Source organism: Diabrotica undecimpunctata, chromosome 2 (genome assembly GCF_040954645.1).
Source record: "Diabrotica undecimpunctata isolate CICGRU chromosome 2, icDiaUnde3, whole genome shotgun sequence".
Lineage (NCBI taxonomy): Eukaryota > Metazoa > Arthropoda > Insecta > Coleoptera > Chrysomelidae > Diabrotica > Diabrotica undecimpunctata.
This window is the reverse complement of record NC_092804.1, coordinates 95,345,477-95,363,361: the sequence shown is the minus strand read 5'-3', so window position 1 is coordinate 95,363,361 and position 17,885 is coordinate 95,345,477. Positions and strand designations below refer to the sequence as shown.

Sequence of the window (17,885 nt, the reverse complement as noted above, 5' to 3'; positions counted from 1 at the left end):
AAATTTGCAAGAGTTTGAAGCAGATGTTGCTCGTATAGTGCAGTTAGATTATCCAGTTATCCAGAGGCACCAGACATGGAAAAAATATACATATATATATATATATATATATATATATATATATATATATATATATATATATATATATATATATGTACTCAGAAAGAGTTACCAAACCTTGTTCGACTCGACTAGACAAACGTTACGAAGATGCCCATCTACAACAAGTCTACAAGGCACAACTAAGAAATAGAATTCAAAGAGCAAGTGAAAATTTGCAAGAGTTTGAAGCAGATGTTGCTCGTATAGTGCAGTTAGCTTATCCAGAGGCACCAGACATGGAAGAAATTGCTGTAGATATGGTAAGAAGAAATGGTACGAAAAGTAAATCGTAACACGATGCCGAAGAGACGCGAGCCCAGATGTTGGAATTGTGGTGACCTAGGCCGCATTCGCCGTAATTACAAGAAAATGATACAACATATGTTAACAACTGTTAACATTACGTCCTCCGGTGGAATTCATAGCTTGTACATCGAGGGTCGTATCAATAATAAATGTAGATCATTTTTGGTAGATACAGGTGAAACAAGAACCATTGTACGTCCAGAAGTAATACGAGGCCATCTTAAATTATCGCCTGCGAAGGCATAGAACAGCAACTGCTGAGCTAATTAATACATATGGCGAGGCTGATATGTCAGTATCCATTGGTCAGACTACAGTGAAAAACAGAATATTAATTGCAGAGATCTCCGACGAGTTCATATTGGAGATGGATTAACTAAGAAAAGTTGGGGCTGTATTGAATGTCAAAAATGGAGTTATCGAGATCAGTGGTGAAAAGTTGCCGTTTCATGAAGAGAAAGAAGATGTTATCAGCTTACTAACTACTTGTGACGTACCAATATCCGGTAATAGTGAGAAAATTCTGATGACCAGACTTGTTGGTCACTGCCGAGAGGGAAGTTTAAGGATGGTCGAAGATGTGGACAATGCCGGGTTCCTAACAGCACAAGCTTTGGTGAGAGTTCGAGATGTCGTTCCTGTTAGATTTATGAATTTACAGGAAACTATTATTAAGTTATGTAAAAGAATTTTGATCGGACAGTGTATTCCCGTGCCTTCGATTTGTATAAGAAGGAGCTTGTTGAGATGGTGATTAAGACATGCCAAGATCTTGATGATGAACGAACGAAAAAAGTGAAGTCTATAGAATTTCAAGATGTTTTTGCCATTGGTGACAAGGATAAAGGCAAAACAAGCATAGTAAAGCATAAAATTAATACCAGAGACGCTCGGCCAATCAGACAACAATTTAGACGACTTCTATTTGTGAAAAGAGATGAAGCCAAAGACATCATCAAAGATATGAACAAACAAGGAGTAATTGAACCATCAAAAAGTCCATGGACATCACCAGTAGTTCTAGTAAAGAAGAAATATGGTTCAATGAACGCGTTTTTGTATTGATGCCAACTCAATGCGATAACTAAGATAGTTATCCTTTGCCCAGAATAGACGATACATTGGATACTCACTCCGGTTCTCGTTGGTTCTCCACACTCGATCTAAAAAGTGGGTATTGGCAAGTAGACATGGAACCAGCTGATCGGGAGAAAACCGCATTCTCGATAGGATCAGAGTTTTGGTAGTTTACGGTTATGCCCTTTGGTTTATATAATGCCACATTTGAAAGATTAATGGAGGCAGTTTTAAAAGGTCTAACATGGAAAACATGACTGGTTTATTTGGACGATGTAATTGTGGTTGGAAGATCCTTCGATGAACATGCCAACAATCTGACAGAAGTCTTTTAACGATTACGGGCAGCGAATTTAAAGTTAAGTCCGAAGAAATGTCACAAGTTTCGACGAGAAGTGAAGTACTTGGGACATATTGTAGCGAGTAATGGTGTAACAGCTAATCCTGAAAAACTTGCAGCAATTAAGGATTGGCCAGTACCAAGAGACAAACACGAAATTAGAAGTGTCCTTGGTTTATGTACATATAACCGACGTTTTGTCAAAGAGTTTGCCAACATCTCCAAGCCATTAACACAGTTGACAGAATAAGGTAAAGAATATACAGGGGTGAAGAGTGTCAAAAAGCTTTCGAAGAACTACAAATGGCTCTGATCAGTGCACCGATTTTAAGCTACCCTAGACAGGCAGGAAAATTTGTGTTGGACACCGAAGTCAGAAACAGTGCAATATGAGCTGTTATATATATATATATATATATATATATATATATATATATATATATATATATATGGTACATATTTGGTATATATTTATATATATATATATATATATATATATATATATATATATATATATATATATATATATATATATATATATATCGAGAAAAGGAGTACGACCGTCAATCCAATATAAATTAAGGATCACTCAGAAGAGTGGTGGGTTTTTTCGGTCAAAAGGTGGAGAAAAAAAAAACAAAGATGACGGCTACTTCATCTATTTATTGAAGACGTTTCGCTTTCTTAATCAGAAAGCATCATCAGTTCATCTAAAAAGAACAATATGAAAAAACCACACAAGCATGGAAAAGTTGTTACATGTGTTACCTTAAAAAGATATGTAGCAGTCAGTGATATTAAAATTGTAAAGACGCTTAAGTAAATGGACATTCTACGATTACGATGTATAAACAATAAATTGAACTAAATAATGTTCTGAAGCTATTTTCTTGTGGCATTTTAAATTAATTTATATTTAAATTGTGGCTTATTCCCATTTAAATATAAATTGAACTAAATAAAGTTAACAATTTGTTCAAACTAAGCACAGCAAAAAGAACATGTGTTTTTTTATACATGTATAAGTAAAACAAATCATTGTAAAAGAGAATGAATAACTAAGAAAATCATAGATGCACTTCCAACAATATAGCAATAGTTATGATTTAATTTTAACTTTAGGTAGCATTATTAGAGTAATTAATATTGAAATTGAATAATTTAATGTATAATGAAATTACCACTCCTGGCTTCTTGAATGCTGCCGGTAAAATGGTGTTATATTAAAACAAACGTACCAACAACGTGAAAAGACAGTAAACCTTGAGGTCATTAATTATGACAGAACAACAAGGTGAAATACCAACCCTAATAATAGAGCGGATTATTTAAATGATAAGATGAGTTTGGGTGACAACCTGCTTGTAAGGAACCAATAAATGAAAGGAAAGGTGGTTAATAACACCAAATTTCCCCCAGTGATCGGTTAAGAAAAACAAACAAACAAGTGAGGTCAATCCAAAAACTCATATATAAATCGTCAACGTTGTGGCTGGTTAATCAGCCACAGGTGAAGAACAATTATAATTTCCAACAGTCCAAGGTTCATACACTTGGAGCTGCAAATGATAAAGGATTCTATGTATCAAATCAATTAGGTATATAACTGTATTAAACTATTTGATTAAAAACAATTAATACAAATCTGAGTATATGCAACACGTGACTAGGTCAAAAGTAATGCAAGTTGCATAAGTGTAAGCTAATATAAGTAAGAAATATTTCTTATATTCTATTTTATATTTAAATTTATTTTATATGTTTATATGTATGTGTGTATATGTAACGAGTGACTATGTCAAAAGTTACATAAGTGTTAGTTAATATAAGTAAGAAATATTTCTTTGTTTTTTATTTTATTTAAATTTATTTTAATATGTTTATATTGTATTTAAATTATTTAATAAGAAAATATGGTAAACCTGTACACCTTAAAGGACAATGATAAAGTAAATAGCTGATTAAGCCTAATTCTGCAATATTAAAGCATGATATATTTGGCTCAAGTTACTGATGTTTGTTCTTTTATTAAGAGCATTAGGGTGTTTAAGTATTGAACACATTTCCAAAAACTGTCTTTTGACGAGATTGCGTTCTGTGCCAAGAATCTTAACTTCATTAAAGTCTATCTTATGCTTGGTATTGATCCATCAAAAAGTCCATGGACATCACCAGTAGTTCTAGTAAAGAAGAAATATGGTTCAATGAACGCGTTTTTGTATTGATGCCAACTCAATGCGATAACTAAGATAGTTATCCTTTGCCCAGAATAGACGATACATTGGATACTCACTCCGGTTCTCGTTGGTTCTCCACACTCGATCTAAAAAGTGGGTATTGGCAAGTAGACATGGAACAAGCTGATCGGGAGAAAACCGCATTCTCGATAGGATCAGGGCTTTGGTAGTTTACGGTTATGCCCTTTGGTTTATGTAATGCCACATTTGAAAGAATAATGGAGGCAGTTTTAAAAGGTCTAACATGGAAAACATGACTGGTTTGTTTGGACGATGTAATTGTAGTTGGAAGATCCTTCGATGAACATGCCAACAATCTGTCAGAAGTCTTTCAATGATTACGGGCAGCGAATTTAAAGTTAAGTCCGAAGAAATGTTACAAGTTTCGACGAGAAGTGAAGTACTTGGGACATATTGCAGCGAGTAATGGTGTAACAGCTGATCCTGAAAAACTTGCAGCAATTAAGGATTGGCCAGTACCAAGAGACAAACACGAAATTAGAAGTTTCCTTGGTTTATGTACATATATCCGACGTTTTGTCAAAGAGTTTGCCAACATCTCCAAGCCAATAACACAGTTGACATTATAAGGTAAAGAATATACATGGAGTGAACAGTGTCAAAAAGCTTTCGAAGAACTCCAAATGGCTCTGATCAGTGCACCGATTTTAAGCTACCCTAGACAGTCAGGAAAATTTGTGTTGGACACCGATGCCAGAAACAGTCCCCCAAATCCAAGATGGACAGGAAAAAGTTATCGCTTACTTAAGCAAAGTCTTGTCGAAACCAGGAAGAAACTATTGCGTTACCAAGAGAGAATTGCTAGGCGTAGTGAAGGCTTGCGAGCATTTCCATAAATACTGGCACAAAGTTCCTTCTTCGTAGGGATCACGCCGCTCTAAAATGGCTCCTACAATTCTGTAATTCAGAGGGCCGAATGCAAGATGGTTAGAACGATTACAAGAAAATGATTACGAGATCGAACATAGGGCTAGAAGAGTTCATTTAAATGCTGATGCTCTTTAGACGATCCACCGTCATTAATGATCAAAGGCAGCCTCAACAGCTACAAGACGCCCAAGCAGATGATCCATGTATAAAAAGAATATTGGATTGAATGCGTCGAAGTAAGAGACCTAATTGGCAAGACATTATTGCATGTAGTCCCGAAGTCAAGTGTTACTGGAGCCAATGGAATTGCCTAGTGCTAAAAGATGATCTTCTGTATAGAACCTTTGAGAACGATGATGGTACAGAAACTAAGCTTCAGTTGATTGTACCTAAAAGTAAAGTGTCAGAAGTATTGCGTCAGTTGCATGACAGTGCATCAGGTGGACCCTTTGGTATTACGAAGACTCTGCAAAAGGTTCGAGAACGGTTCTATTAGGTGAACTGTAAAGATGATGTATGAAACTGGTGCCGGAAATCTGAATTGTGTGCCACCAGTAATGGTCCAGTTGGTAAAAAGAGGGCGCATGAAACAGTACAATGTAGGTAGTCCTATGGAAAGAGTAGCAATCGACACTTGCTGGTCCATTTTCAGAAACGGATGATGGAAATAAATATATCCTGGTAGCCATGGATTATTTTACGAAATGGACTGAGGCGATACCAAATCAAGAAGCTGTTACCGTTGCAGAGGTACTCGTTAAAGAATTCTTTAGCCGATTCGGTGTTCCCTTGCAAATCCACTCCGACCGTGCGAAACTTTGAGTCAACCCTCTTCCAAAACGTTTGTAAATTGATTGGTGTCGATAAGACCAGAACGACATCCCCGCATCCTCAATCAGATGAAATGGTCGAGAGGATGAACCGAACGATGGGTAAACACCTATCCAAAGTTCTATCAGAACATCAAAGAGATTGGGACCAGCACATTCATTTATTCTTAATGGCCTACCGCTCGGCCGTGAATGAAACTACAGGCCAGACTCCAACCTGCCTGATGTTAGGTCGTGAAGTTCGTTTACTGCGACCTAGAGTTTGGCTGCATATCTTCCGAAAAACATGTTGCAAGCGAAGAATCTGTCGACCGCCTGAAGTTAAGAATGAACAACATTCATGAACTTGCCTGACAACACATCCAGTTAGCCAGTGACAGAATGAAAGATCAATATGATTCTCGGTGCAAGACTGAAAGCTATGAAGTAGGTGATCTTGTTTGGCTTTATAATCCACAACGTCGTCGACGCTTGTCTCCTAAACTGTGAAGACAATCGGAAGGTCCGTATGAAATTAAAAAGAGAATAAATGACGTAACATACCGAATTAAGAAGTTGCCGAAAGGTAAACCAAGAGTATTTCACATAAATCGTCTTGTACCTTATGCTGGCTCAAATGAAACAGAAGAAGCACGAACCCTTCAACATAAGATCAAAGATGACCGGCTACCAAGCTTTAATGAATTTATATTCAATTACGTAGAGAGAAATAGTGCTAGATTCGGCGTGACCACAGAAGTTCAGCAGGATCTTTTTAGGGTTCCGCATAACGTCTCTTTAGCCCACTGTGTTGCCAAAGATCTTGTGATAACTAAAGGAATCTCGTCCGTATTTTATAAGAAGTTCGGTCGTTTGGACGAGTTAAAAAGTCAGCAGCCTAAAGTTGGAAGAGTACTGAGATAAGAAGATGGTCCTCGATCTTTGCTGTATCTGGTGACCAGGAAGTCGTATACAGACAATGCAAGCTACGAGGATATATAGCGTGCTCTAACTAATTTGAAGAAAATCGTGTGCAATTATGACATCCAGAATTTGGCCTTATCTAAGATAGGCCATGCACTAGAAAATCTGGATTGGAAGATTACAGAAGCATGCTTGAAGTGATCTTCTGAAAAACCGGCGTACGAATGTATTGCATTAATCCGAAGAGATCGTGTCCCTTAAAGACAGTAGACTGTTATTTCTTTCTGAGGGGTTTATGCAGAGCTGGAGAGTCCTGTAGATTCAGCCATACTCGGCCTTCATGTAAAGTTGCTAATCGGGACGTTCAGATCTAAGAGGGGAGCAGTGTAACGAAACATCCCACCTCCGATGCATGGTACGTGTCACAATTCTTAAAAGGATGAATATAGAATATTCAATCGATGGCATTCTCAATAGCGCCTGGCTTCGTGGCACTTCCGAGTAGAAGAATAGAGATGGACTACTCCAGATGATTCTCGAATATTATTTTTGGTGTATATATAAATATAAGTATATATATGAAGTTCCAATGATTTCTTAAGGAGGTAATAACACTAGATAGAGGTAAGTTAGTGAAAAGAGACACTACATCAAAACTCACTAAAATGTATCCTTGTGGAAGTTTGAAGTTGTTGATAAATTCACTAAAGTGAAAAGAATCAACAATATTGAAGTTGTTATTGTAATTATATGATTTAGATAAGATGTCCGTTAGAAATTTAGAAATATTAATATTTGGTGAATTGATGGATGATACAATAGGTCTCATGCTCAGCGTTGGCTTATGTATTTTTGGTAGACAATAAAATCTGGGAGCATATCCATCATAATTACGTAAATATTTAGCAAGTGGTTTATCTATGATCTTTAAGTTTTTTAAGTAAGTTATAAATTTATTCATTTTATTAGTGAATTTAGAACAAGGGTTGGTAGAAAGAAGTTGATAGTATCTATCATCATCTAACAACGATTTGCTCAGACTGGAATATTGATCTCTATCCATAAGGACAGTAGCATTACCTTTATCGCTCGTGAGAACGAGAAGATTGGGGTGGGTTTTTAAATACGATACCGTTTCCCTGTAAATCTTATCTAACTCCGATATGGGTTGTCTAGGGCGTTTGGTAAAATTCAACAAAATGTTGTTGGAAGAAGACCTAAGAGATAGAAGGTCAGAGTTGTCAGCATGTGACAAAATATTTTCCACATCTGCTAAGATTCTACTCACAGAGTAGTCTCTGAAAGTTGGTTGAAGGCCAAATTTAGGACCCAAAGATAACAACTTGAGTATGTCCTGCGGAACCTCAATATTGGATAAGTTTTTAATCCATTTAGGATTAAATGGGATTTTCTTAAACTGGGGATTGTCTAAATTATTTAGTTTCTTACGAAGGCGTGCCATGGATTTATGATATATAAAATTAAATTTCTTATGTAAAGATGACTCAAAAGTGTCCAACAAATTGCCAGGTAGGTGATTATCAAGGAAAGAAGTGACGTTATTGATTTGAGAAATGATAAATTTAATGTCAGTGTGAACCTTAGATTTATGGAAATTAAGTAATCGTACCCTCACCTGTCTGTTTAAAGGTTGGCTTCTGCGGTATAGTGTGTTCTCTGTGGAACCAGATGTAGATGAAAGTATGTTGGAAGTGATGTCTAAGATGAATCTTGGGATCTTCTTAGTTCTGCTACACTCTAGAAGGAAGGATCTTCTGGCTTCTGCTGTTGCTAGTTTTTCAGTAAGGTTGGTCCATCTCTTCAGCTTCTTCACTGCTTGTTCTGCATGGATGTGCCTGGTGGTGGCATAAAACCTCTCTGTAACAGAAAGCATCGAGAAAAGGAGTACGACCGTCAATCCAATATAAATTAAGGATCACTCGGAAGAGTGGTGGGTTTTTTCGGTCAAAAGGTGGAGAAAAACGACAAAGATGATGGCTACTTCATCTATTTATTGAAGACGTTTCGCTTTCTTAATCAGAAATCATCATCAGTTCATCTAAAAAGAACAATATGAAAAAACCACACAAGCATGGAAAAGTTGTTACATGTGTTACCTTAAAAAGATATGTAGCAGTCAGTGATATTAAAATTGTAAAGACGCTTAAGTAAATGGACATTATACGATTACGATGTATAAACAATAAATTTAACTAAATAAAGTTAACAATTTGTTCAAACTAAGCACAGCAAAAAGAACATGTGGTTTTTTATACATGTATAAGTAAAAAAAAAAACATTGAAAAAGAGAATGAAGAACTAAGAAAATCATAGATGCACTTCCAACAATATAGCAATAGTTATGATTTAATTTTAACTTTAGGTAGCATTATTAGAGTAATTAATATTGAAATTGAATAATTTAATGTATAATGAAATTACCACTCCTGGCTTCTTGAATGCTGCCGGTAAAATGGTGTTATATTAAAACAAACGCGCCAACAACGTGAAAAGACAGTAAACCTTGAGGTCATTAATTATGACAGAACAACAAGGTGAAATACCAACCCTAATAATAGAGCGGTTTATTTAAATGATAAGATGAGTTTGGGTGAGAACCTGCTTGTAAGGAACCAATAAATGAAAGGAAAGGTGGTTAATAACACCAAATTTCCGCCAGTGATCGGTTAAGAAAAACAAACAAACAAGTGAGGTCAATCCAAAAACTCATATATAAATCGTAAACGTTGTGGCTGGTTAATCAGCCACCTGTGAAGATCAATTATAATTTCCAACAGTCCAAGGTTCATACACTTGTAGCTGCAAATGATAAAGGATTCTATGAATCACATCAATTATATAACTGTATTAAACTATTTGATTAAAAACAATTAATACAAATCTGAGTATATGCAACACGTGACTAGGTCAAAAGTAATGCAAGTTGCATAAGTGTAAGCTAATATAAGTAAGAAATATTTCTTATATTCTATTTTATATTTAAATTTATTTTATATGTTTATATGTATGTGTGTATATGTAACGAGTGACTATGTCAAAAGTTACATAAGTGTAAGTTAATATAAGTAAGAAATATTTCTTTGTTTTTTATTTTATTTAAATTTATTTTAATATGTTTATATTGTATTTAAATTATTTAATAAGAAAATATGGTAAACCTGTACACCTTAAAGGACAATGATAAAGTAAATAGCTGATTAAGCCTAATTCTGCAATATTAAAGCATGATATATTTGGCTCAAGTTACTGATGTCTGTTCTTTTATTAAGAGCATTAGGGTGTTTAAGTATTGAACACATTTCCAAAAACTGTCTTTTGACGAGATTGCGTTCTGTGCCAAGAATCTTAACTTCATTAAAGTCTATCTTATGCTTGGTATTGATAGCATCAGCACAAGTATGTTTAGATAAATTGATATCACTACGATGTGTAGTATCATCGGTCAGACTGGGAGATCATTGAAAGGGCGCCTTACTACTCATCGTAGTGACATCAATTTATCTAAACATACTTGTGCTCTTGCCCAGCATGCTATCAATACCAAGCATAAGATAGACTTTAATGAAGTTAAGATTCTTGGCACAGAACGCAATCTCGTCAAAAGACAGTTTTTGGAAATGTGTTCAATACTTAAACACCCTAATGCTCTTAATAAAAGAACAGACATCAGTAACTTGAGCCAAATATATCATGCTTTAATATTGCAGAATTAGGCTTAATCAGCTATTTACTTTATCATTGTCCTTTAAGGTGTACAGGTTTACCATATTTTCTTATTAAATAATTTAAATACAATATAAACATATTAAAATAAATTTAAATAAAATAAAAAACAAAGAAATATTTCTTACTTATATTAACTAACACTTATGTAACTTTTGACATAGTCACTCGTTACATATACACACATACATATAAACATATAAAATAAATTTAAATATAAAATAGAATATAAGAAATATTTCTTACTTATATTAGCTTACACTTATGCAACTTGCATTACTTTTGACCTAGTCACGTGTTGCATATACTCAGATTTGTATTAATTGTTTTTAATCAAATAGTTTAATACAGTTATATACCTAATTGATTTGATACATAGAATCCTTTATCATTTGCAGCTCCAAGTGTATGAACCTTGGACTGTTGGAAATTATAATTGTTCTTCACCTGTGGCTGATTAACCAGCCACAACGTTGACGATTTATATATGAGTTTTTGGATTGACCTCACTTGTTTGTTTGTTTTTCTTAACCGATCACTGGGGGAAATTTGGTGTTATTAACCACCTTTCCTTTCATTTATTGGTTCCTTACAAGCAGGTTGTCACCCAAACTCATCTTATCATTTAAATAATCCGCTCTATTATTAGGGTTGGTATTTCACCTTGTTGTTCTGTCATAATTAATGACCTCAAGGTTTACTGTCTTTTCACGTTGTTGGTACGTTTGTTTTAATATAACACCATTTTACCGGCAGCATTCAAGAAGCCAGGAGTGGTAATTTCATTATACATTAAATTATTCAATTTCAATATTAATTACTCTAATAATGCTACCTAAAGTTAAAATTAAATCATAACTATTGCTATATTGTTGGAAGTGCATCTATGATTTTCTTAGTTATTCATTCTCTTTTACAATGTTTTGTTTTACTTATACATGTATAAAAAAACACATGTTCTTTTTGCTGTGCTTAGTTTGAACAAATTGTTAACTTTATTTAGTTCAATTTATATTTAAATGGGAATAAGCCACAATTTAAATATAAATTAATTTAAAATGCCACAAGAAAATAGCTTCAGAACATTATTTAGTTCAATTTATTGTTTATACATCGTAATCGTAGAATGTCCATTTACTTAAGCGTCTTTACAATTTTAATATCACTGACTGCTACATATCTTTTTAAGGTAACACATGTAACAACTTTTCCATGCTTGTGTGGTTTTTTCATATTGTTCTTTTTAGATGAACTGATGATGCTTTCTGATTAAGAAAGCGAAACGTCTTCAATAAATAGATGAAGTAGCCGTCATCTTTGTTTTTTTTTCTCCACCTTTTGACCGAAAAAACCCACCACTCTTCTGAGTGATCCTTAATTTATATTGGATTGACGGTCGTACTCCTTTTCTCGATATATATATATATATATATATATATATATATATATATATATATATAAATATATACCAAATATGTACCATATATATATATATATATATATATATATATATATATATATATATATATAACAGCTCATATTGCACTGTTTCTGACTTCGGTGTCCAACACAAATTTTCCTGCCTGTCTAGGGTAGCTTAAAATCGGTGCACTGATCAGAGCCATTTGTAGTTCTTCGAAAGCTTTTTGACACTCTTCACCCATGTATATTCTTTACCTTATTCTGTCAACTGTGTTAATGGCTTGGAGATGTTGGCAAACTCTTTGACAAAACGTCGGTTATATGTACATAAACCAAGGAAACTTCTAATTTCGTGTTTGTCTCTTGGTACTGGCCAATCCTTAATTGCTGCAAGTTTTTCAGGATTAGCTGTTACACCATTACTCGCTACAATATGTCCCAAGTACTTCACTTCTCGTCGAAACTTGTGACATTTCTTCGGACTTAACTTTAAATTCGCTGCCCGTAATCGTTAAAAGACTTCTGTCAGATTGTTGGCATGTTCATCGAAGGATCTTCCAACCACAATTACATCGTCGAAATAAACCAGTCATGTTTTCCATGTTAGACCTTTTAAAACTGCCTCCATTAATCTTTCAAATGTGGGATTACATAAACCAAAGGGCATAACCGTAAACTACCAAAACTCTGATCCTATCGAAAATGCGGTTTTCTCCCGATCAGCTGGTTCCATGTCTACTTGCCAATACCCACTTTTTAGATCGAGTGTGGAGAACCAACAAGAATCGGAGTGAGTATCCAATGTATCGTCTATTCTGGGCAAAGGATAACTATCTTAGTTATCGCATTGAGTTGGCGGCATCAATACAAAAACGCGTTCGTTGAACCATATTTCTTCTTTACTAGAACTACTGGTGATGTCCATGGACTTTTTGATGGTTCAATTACTCCTTGTTTGTTCATATCTTTGATGATGTCTTTGGCTTCATCTCTTTTCGCAAATAGAAGTCTTCTAAATTGTTGTCTGATTGGCTGAGCGTCTCTGGTATTAATTTTATGCTTTACTATGCTTGTTTTGCCTTTATCCTTCTCACCAATGGCAAAAACATCTTGAAATTCTATCAACATAGACTTCACTTTTTTCGTTCGTTTATCATCAAGATCTTGGCATGTTTTATTCACCATCTCAACAAGCTCCTTTGGATACTTAGATATCGATGATTTCTCATTAGTATTCTTATACAAATCGAAGCCACGGGAACACACTGTCCGATCAAAATTCATTTACTTAACTTAATAGCAGTTTTCTGTAAATTCATAACTCTTACAGGAACGACATCTCGAACTGTCACCAAAGCTTGTACTGTTGCAGGAACTCGGCATTGTCCACATCTTCGACCATCCTTAAACTTCCCTCTCGGCAGTGACCATCAAGTCTGGTCATCAGAATTTTCTCACTATTACCGGATATTGTTACGTCACAAGTAGTTAGTAAGCTGATAACATCTTCTTTCTCTTCGTGAAACGGGAACTTTTCACCACTGCTCTCGATAACTCCATTTTTGACATTCAATACAGCCCCAACTTTTCTTAGTTAATCCATCTCCAATATGAACTCGTCGGAGATCTCTGCAAATAAAATTCTGTTTTTCACTGTAGTCTGACCAATGGATACTGACATATTAACTTCGCCATATGTATTAATTATCTCACCAGTTGCTGTTCTAAACCTTCGCAGCCGATAATTTAAAATGGCCTCGTATTAATTCTGGACGTGCAATGGTTCTTGTTTTACCTGTATCTACCAAAAATGATCTACATTTATTATTGATACTACCCTCGATGTACAAGCTATGAATTCCACCGGAGGACGTAATGTTAACAGTTACTATGGGGACTGTGTTTCTCGAGGTCGGCAGTTGCCCCTTGGTGTCGACCCGTTCTAGTTTTCTGACTGTTGTCATCAATCATCATTACATCATCATCAGTTACATCATTTTCTTGTAATTACGGCGAATATGGCATACGTCACCACAATTCCAACATCTGGGCTCGCGTCTCTTCGGCATCATGTTACGATTTACTTTTCGTACCATTTCTTCCATACGTTCATCGTTTGGTTCGTCGCCTTCTTCAATGGTTCTTACTCGATGGCTCCATGAAGTTTGACTAGCTGTTTCATGTTCGAAGGCAATAGCGAGCGCTTTATTTAGAACTTTCGGTCTTGCTAGTCGTAAAGCTTTCCGTAATTCACTGTCTTTTAATCCATTGACAAAGATATCTACAGCAATTTCTTCCATGTCTGGTGTCTCTGGATAAGCTAACTGCACTATACGAGCAACATCTGCTTCAAACTCTTGCAACTTTTCACTTGCTCTTTGAATTCTATTTCTTAGTTGTGCCTTGTAGACTTGTTGTAGATGGGCATCTTCGTAACGTTTGTCTAGTCGGGTCGAACAAGGTCTGGTAACATTTTTCTTGGCCCTTAGGAATCGATCTTATGATATCCGCAGCATCGCCTCGTAAAGCAGCAGTCAAGGAAACAACCTTTTCTTGTTCTGTCTAATGATTGGCTGTCGCAATAGCTTCAAATTGTCTTAGTTATATGGACCAAGAAGACTTCCCATCAAATGGTGGCAATTTGAATCTTGAAGGTGTCGTTTCGTCTCTCGGTGATTCTTCTTTTACTGCAGGATCTAAAACTACTGCATTAACTGATGGTAGCAGTTTCTTATTAGTTCTCATGCTCTCTAACTGTTTGATCTTTTGTTATACCTTAATAAATGTTTTAGACTGGAAACTTCTTTAAATTTCTCATTGTTCTGATTACATAATTCGTCGAATCTTCTAGAAACATTTTCGAATTTCTCGTCGTTTTGTCTAGCTGCTTCTTTAATAATTTGAGACGTTTCATCGAATCTTTTGAAAACGTTTTCGAATCTATCATCATTTTTTCTAGAAGTTTCTTCGAAAATTTGAGAAACATTTTTAAATTTCTCGTTGAATCTTTTAGAAACATTTTCGAATCATTATCACTTTTTTTAGAGGCTTCTTCAATTTTTGTTAAAACTGCTTCTTTTGCTGATTAAAAATGGAATATATCTGGGTCGTCTCTATTCTTGTTGAGAAGATCCTTTAGTCGTTGTTGAAGGATCTTCTTGGATTCGCTGCAGTCTTCATCCCGTTCTTCTAGTCGTTCAAGTAACTATTTTACTGATAGTTCTGCAAGCCGCATCTTTGGTCAGGTACACACGTACTTTTTAAATGTTGTTTCTTACAAATATCACTACCGAACTATAGCGTGTAACACCAACTGTAGCGTGTTTAAATAAAACGAGCAGTTCTAATTTATGTAAATATAATATTTATTTATAAGTTTACAGAACGATAATATCTTATCAACTAACTTAACTAATAACAGCGCTACATATATATACCAAAAGTATTATTCAAGAATCATCTGGAGTAGTCCATCTCTATTCTCCTAGTCGGAAGTGCCAAGAAGTCTGGCGCTATTAAGAACGTCATCGATTGAATATTCTAGATTCATCCTTGTAAAGCTGGATTTATAGTTTGACGGACTGTAGACGTAGACGTTCGGCTCGCGGAGATAAGAATACGGACGATTTTTCCTTCCTGTCGTAAGAGGCGACTATTGGGAAGGAATGAAAAGCTAGAGAGCCGTCGCTCGAGGTGTCGGGTTTGTAGAAACGCACGCAGGGCGCTTAGGCGTTACGGTCACCGGTCTACACTCCTAGTATCCAAGACGAGTCTCTCGTGGGACCACTCTACTCTCATTCCACAGAACCAGGTGAGGTTGAACGTGCTGCGTCCCTGACACGCCCTTTCCCCATTAAGGGAGTGGTTATGGCACGTACCCACCTGGGAGATTTGTGAGTGGTTAGAGGAGAGCTCCTCGGCGGCGACCTGTCAAACGTGCGAGGTCGAGTCTCGACCGGCGTTCACCTATTTGCCCCGGGGGGGATTAACGGAAGGTGTGCAAGGTGTGCGTACCGCAACACAGGTACTACGGGGAGGGTGGAGCCCCGTGTTACTTTATGTAATCACGCCACCCTCAAATGGTGTCGGACTCGTAGGGGTAGCGGTTCCGCTTACGGTCGTATGCCGAAAGGCCAGGAAGACCAGGGTTCTGCCAGTATTTATTATTGGAGGGAACACGAATCTTTTCAATGTAGATGTAGACGCACTGGAGATGTAACAAATGGACTGTAAATATTATCTCAATTTATAAATCGACGGAGTCAAATTTTTGCGCATGAGTAGAAACAGTAGCTAGAGTTGGTGACCATGATACTTTGATATCCTTTTATTATTTATTAATAATATTTTATAAATTATTAACTTACCGTCCATTGTAATAAATAACAAAATTCGAATATGTTAATAAACAACTTTACAAAATGGAGGGCGGGCCACTTTGATTGACAGCACAAAATTCTTCCTTATGATTGGTCAGACGCAAGTAATGCACTGTAAGAGATGAAAGTTGGCCAACTCTTCCGTTCCAGTCCGTCTCACTTACGTTCCGCCATGCGTTTACGTTCATCTATAAATAAGAGTACACAGAATTCTATGTTGATCTTTTTCCAGTGCGTCTACGTTTACAGTCCGTCAAACTATAAATCCAGCTTAGAAATTGTGACACGTACCACGCATCGGAGGTGGGCTATTTCGTTACAATATACGTTGACCTGGCGAAACTTGGTACCGCCTTATTGTACGGCCACACATATCACGGCTAGCTGAGAGAAGAGCATATAGTAGAGCTTAGCATGAAACGAGCAGCGGACATCTGAATGACTAAAGTGTAACTTGCATGGCGTATTCTTTAGTATGGGTAAAGAGTACTATAATAAAACAATAGGATAACAAAACCGTGGTCATTCAAGAAAAAGTTTGCTGCCGAAGTCTACTTCAAATTTGTTTCTGTATAAAAATTCATTATTGAAATTTCGAATCTTACAAACAAAACGGAAAGTATTGGTAAAGGAAGTAAACAAATCAAGGGAAACCTAATGAGAACCACCTTTACGAAAAAATGAGAAAGTATCTCCATTTTTTTTTAATATACTAGGATATCTATAAGTACTTTTAATTTATTATCATCCAAAGTAGAGAACAAATTAGTTAAACAAAGCACAGGATGTAGAAGTCCCATAGCACCAACAGAAACAACAATTGTGTGTTTAAGGTAAGTGGACTGATTAAAATATTTCAACTGTGAACTTAAAAAAAGTATCTATTAATTCGTCATAAAATAATGTAGTTACATAATAGAATATAATATATTATAACAGTTATTATTTAATGTATTAACTGAAGCATTGTGGTATTTATAAAAAAAACCTGAATTTTATTCAATTCATGTTGTGGGCTGCATATTATAGAGCATGACTTGACCGGATACCAATGTAGGGTTTTGATGTTTTATAAAAAAATTCTCCAACATCTTGCACCAAGTAATGTAATGAAGTCCTTGACACTAGTCATGATTTATTATATGACATTGGAGTTGAAGTTGCAGATCATAAATTAGAAGAATTGTTCATTTCATTTATAATGAATTTTTGAAATTTAGTACAGATTTTATATTTCTGAAAATCACTGAATTTCTTCATTACAGGAAGAAGGCTCATTAAAAAATGGTAGTCATCAGATTTCTCTTCCTGATCAGAGATTTTTTGTGCGTTAAGTAACTCTATCTTTCGTTCTTTAAGTTTTGATGGTTTAGCATTCATTGCATTCGTACTTATGCCAGAATTAACTCTTTTGGGGGCCGATGATTTCGTAGGCTGTTGCGGGACACGTGCTTGCGTATTAAGTGAATGCAGCGAGTCTTCCTGATCATCTCCACTGTTTGTTTTTTTTCATGTTCTTGTGACTCTTGTAATATATCTTAGCAGTTGCTTTAGACGAACAACTTGATACATCGCTACTCATTTTATTTGGCGTCTTTGGTCCTTTAAAAATAACAGTAAATGGTAATATGTCCAAGTTGGTTCATATGCTGGA

The 17,885-nt window shown here is 35.6% G+C and overlaps 1 protein-coding gene across 2 annotated transcripts in view; it reads left to right on the top strand.

Annotated features, from left to right (window-relative positions):
* Positions 1 to 17,885, top strand: part of Blos3 (Biogenesis of lysosome-related organelles complex 1, subunit 3) — a 385,546-nt gene that overhangs the window by 242,860 nt on the left and 124,801 nt on the right. The window lies entirely within an intron of this gene.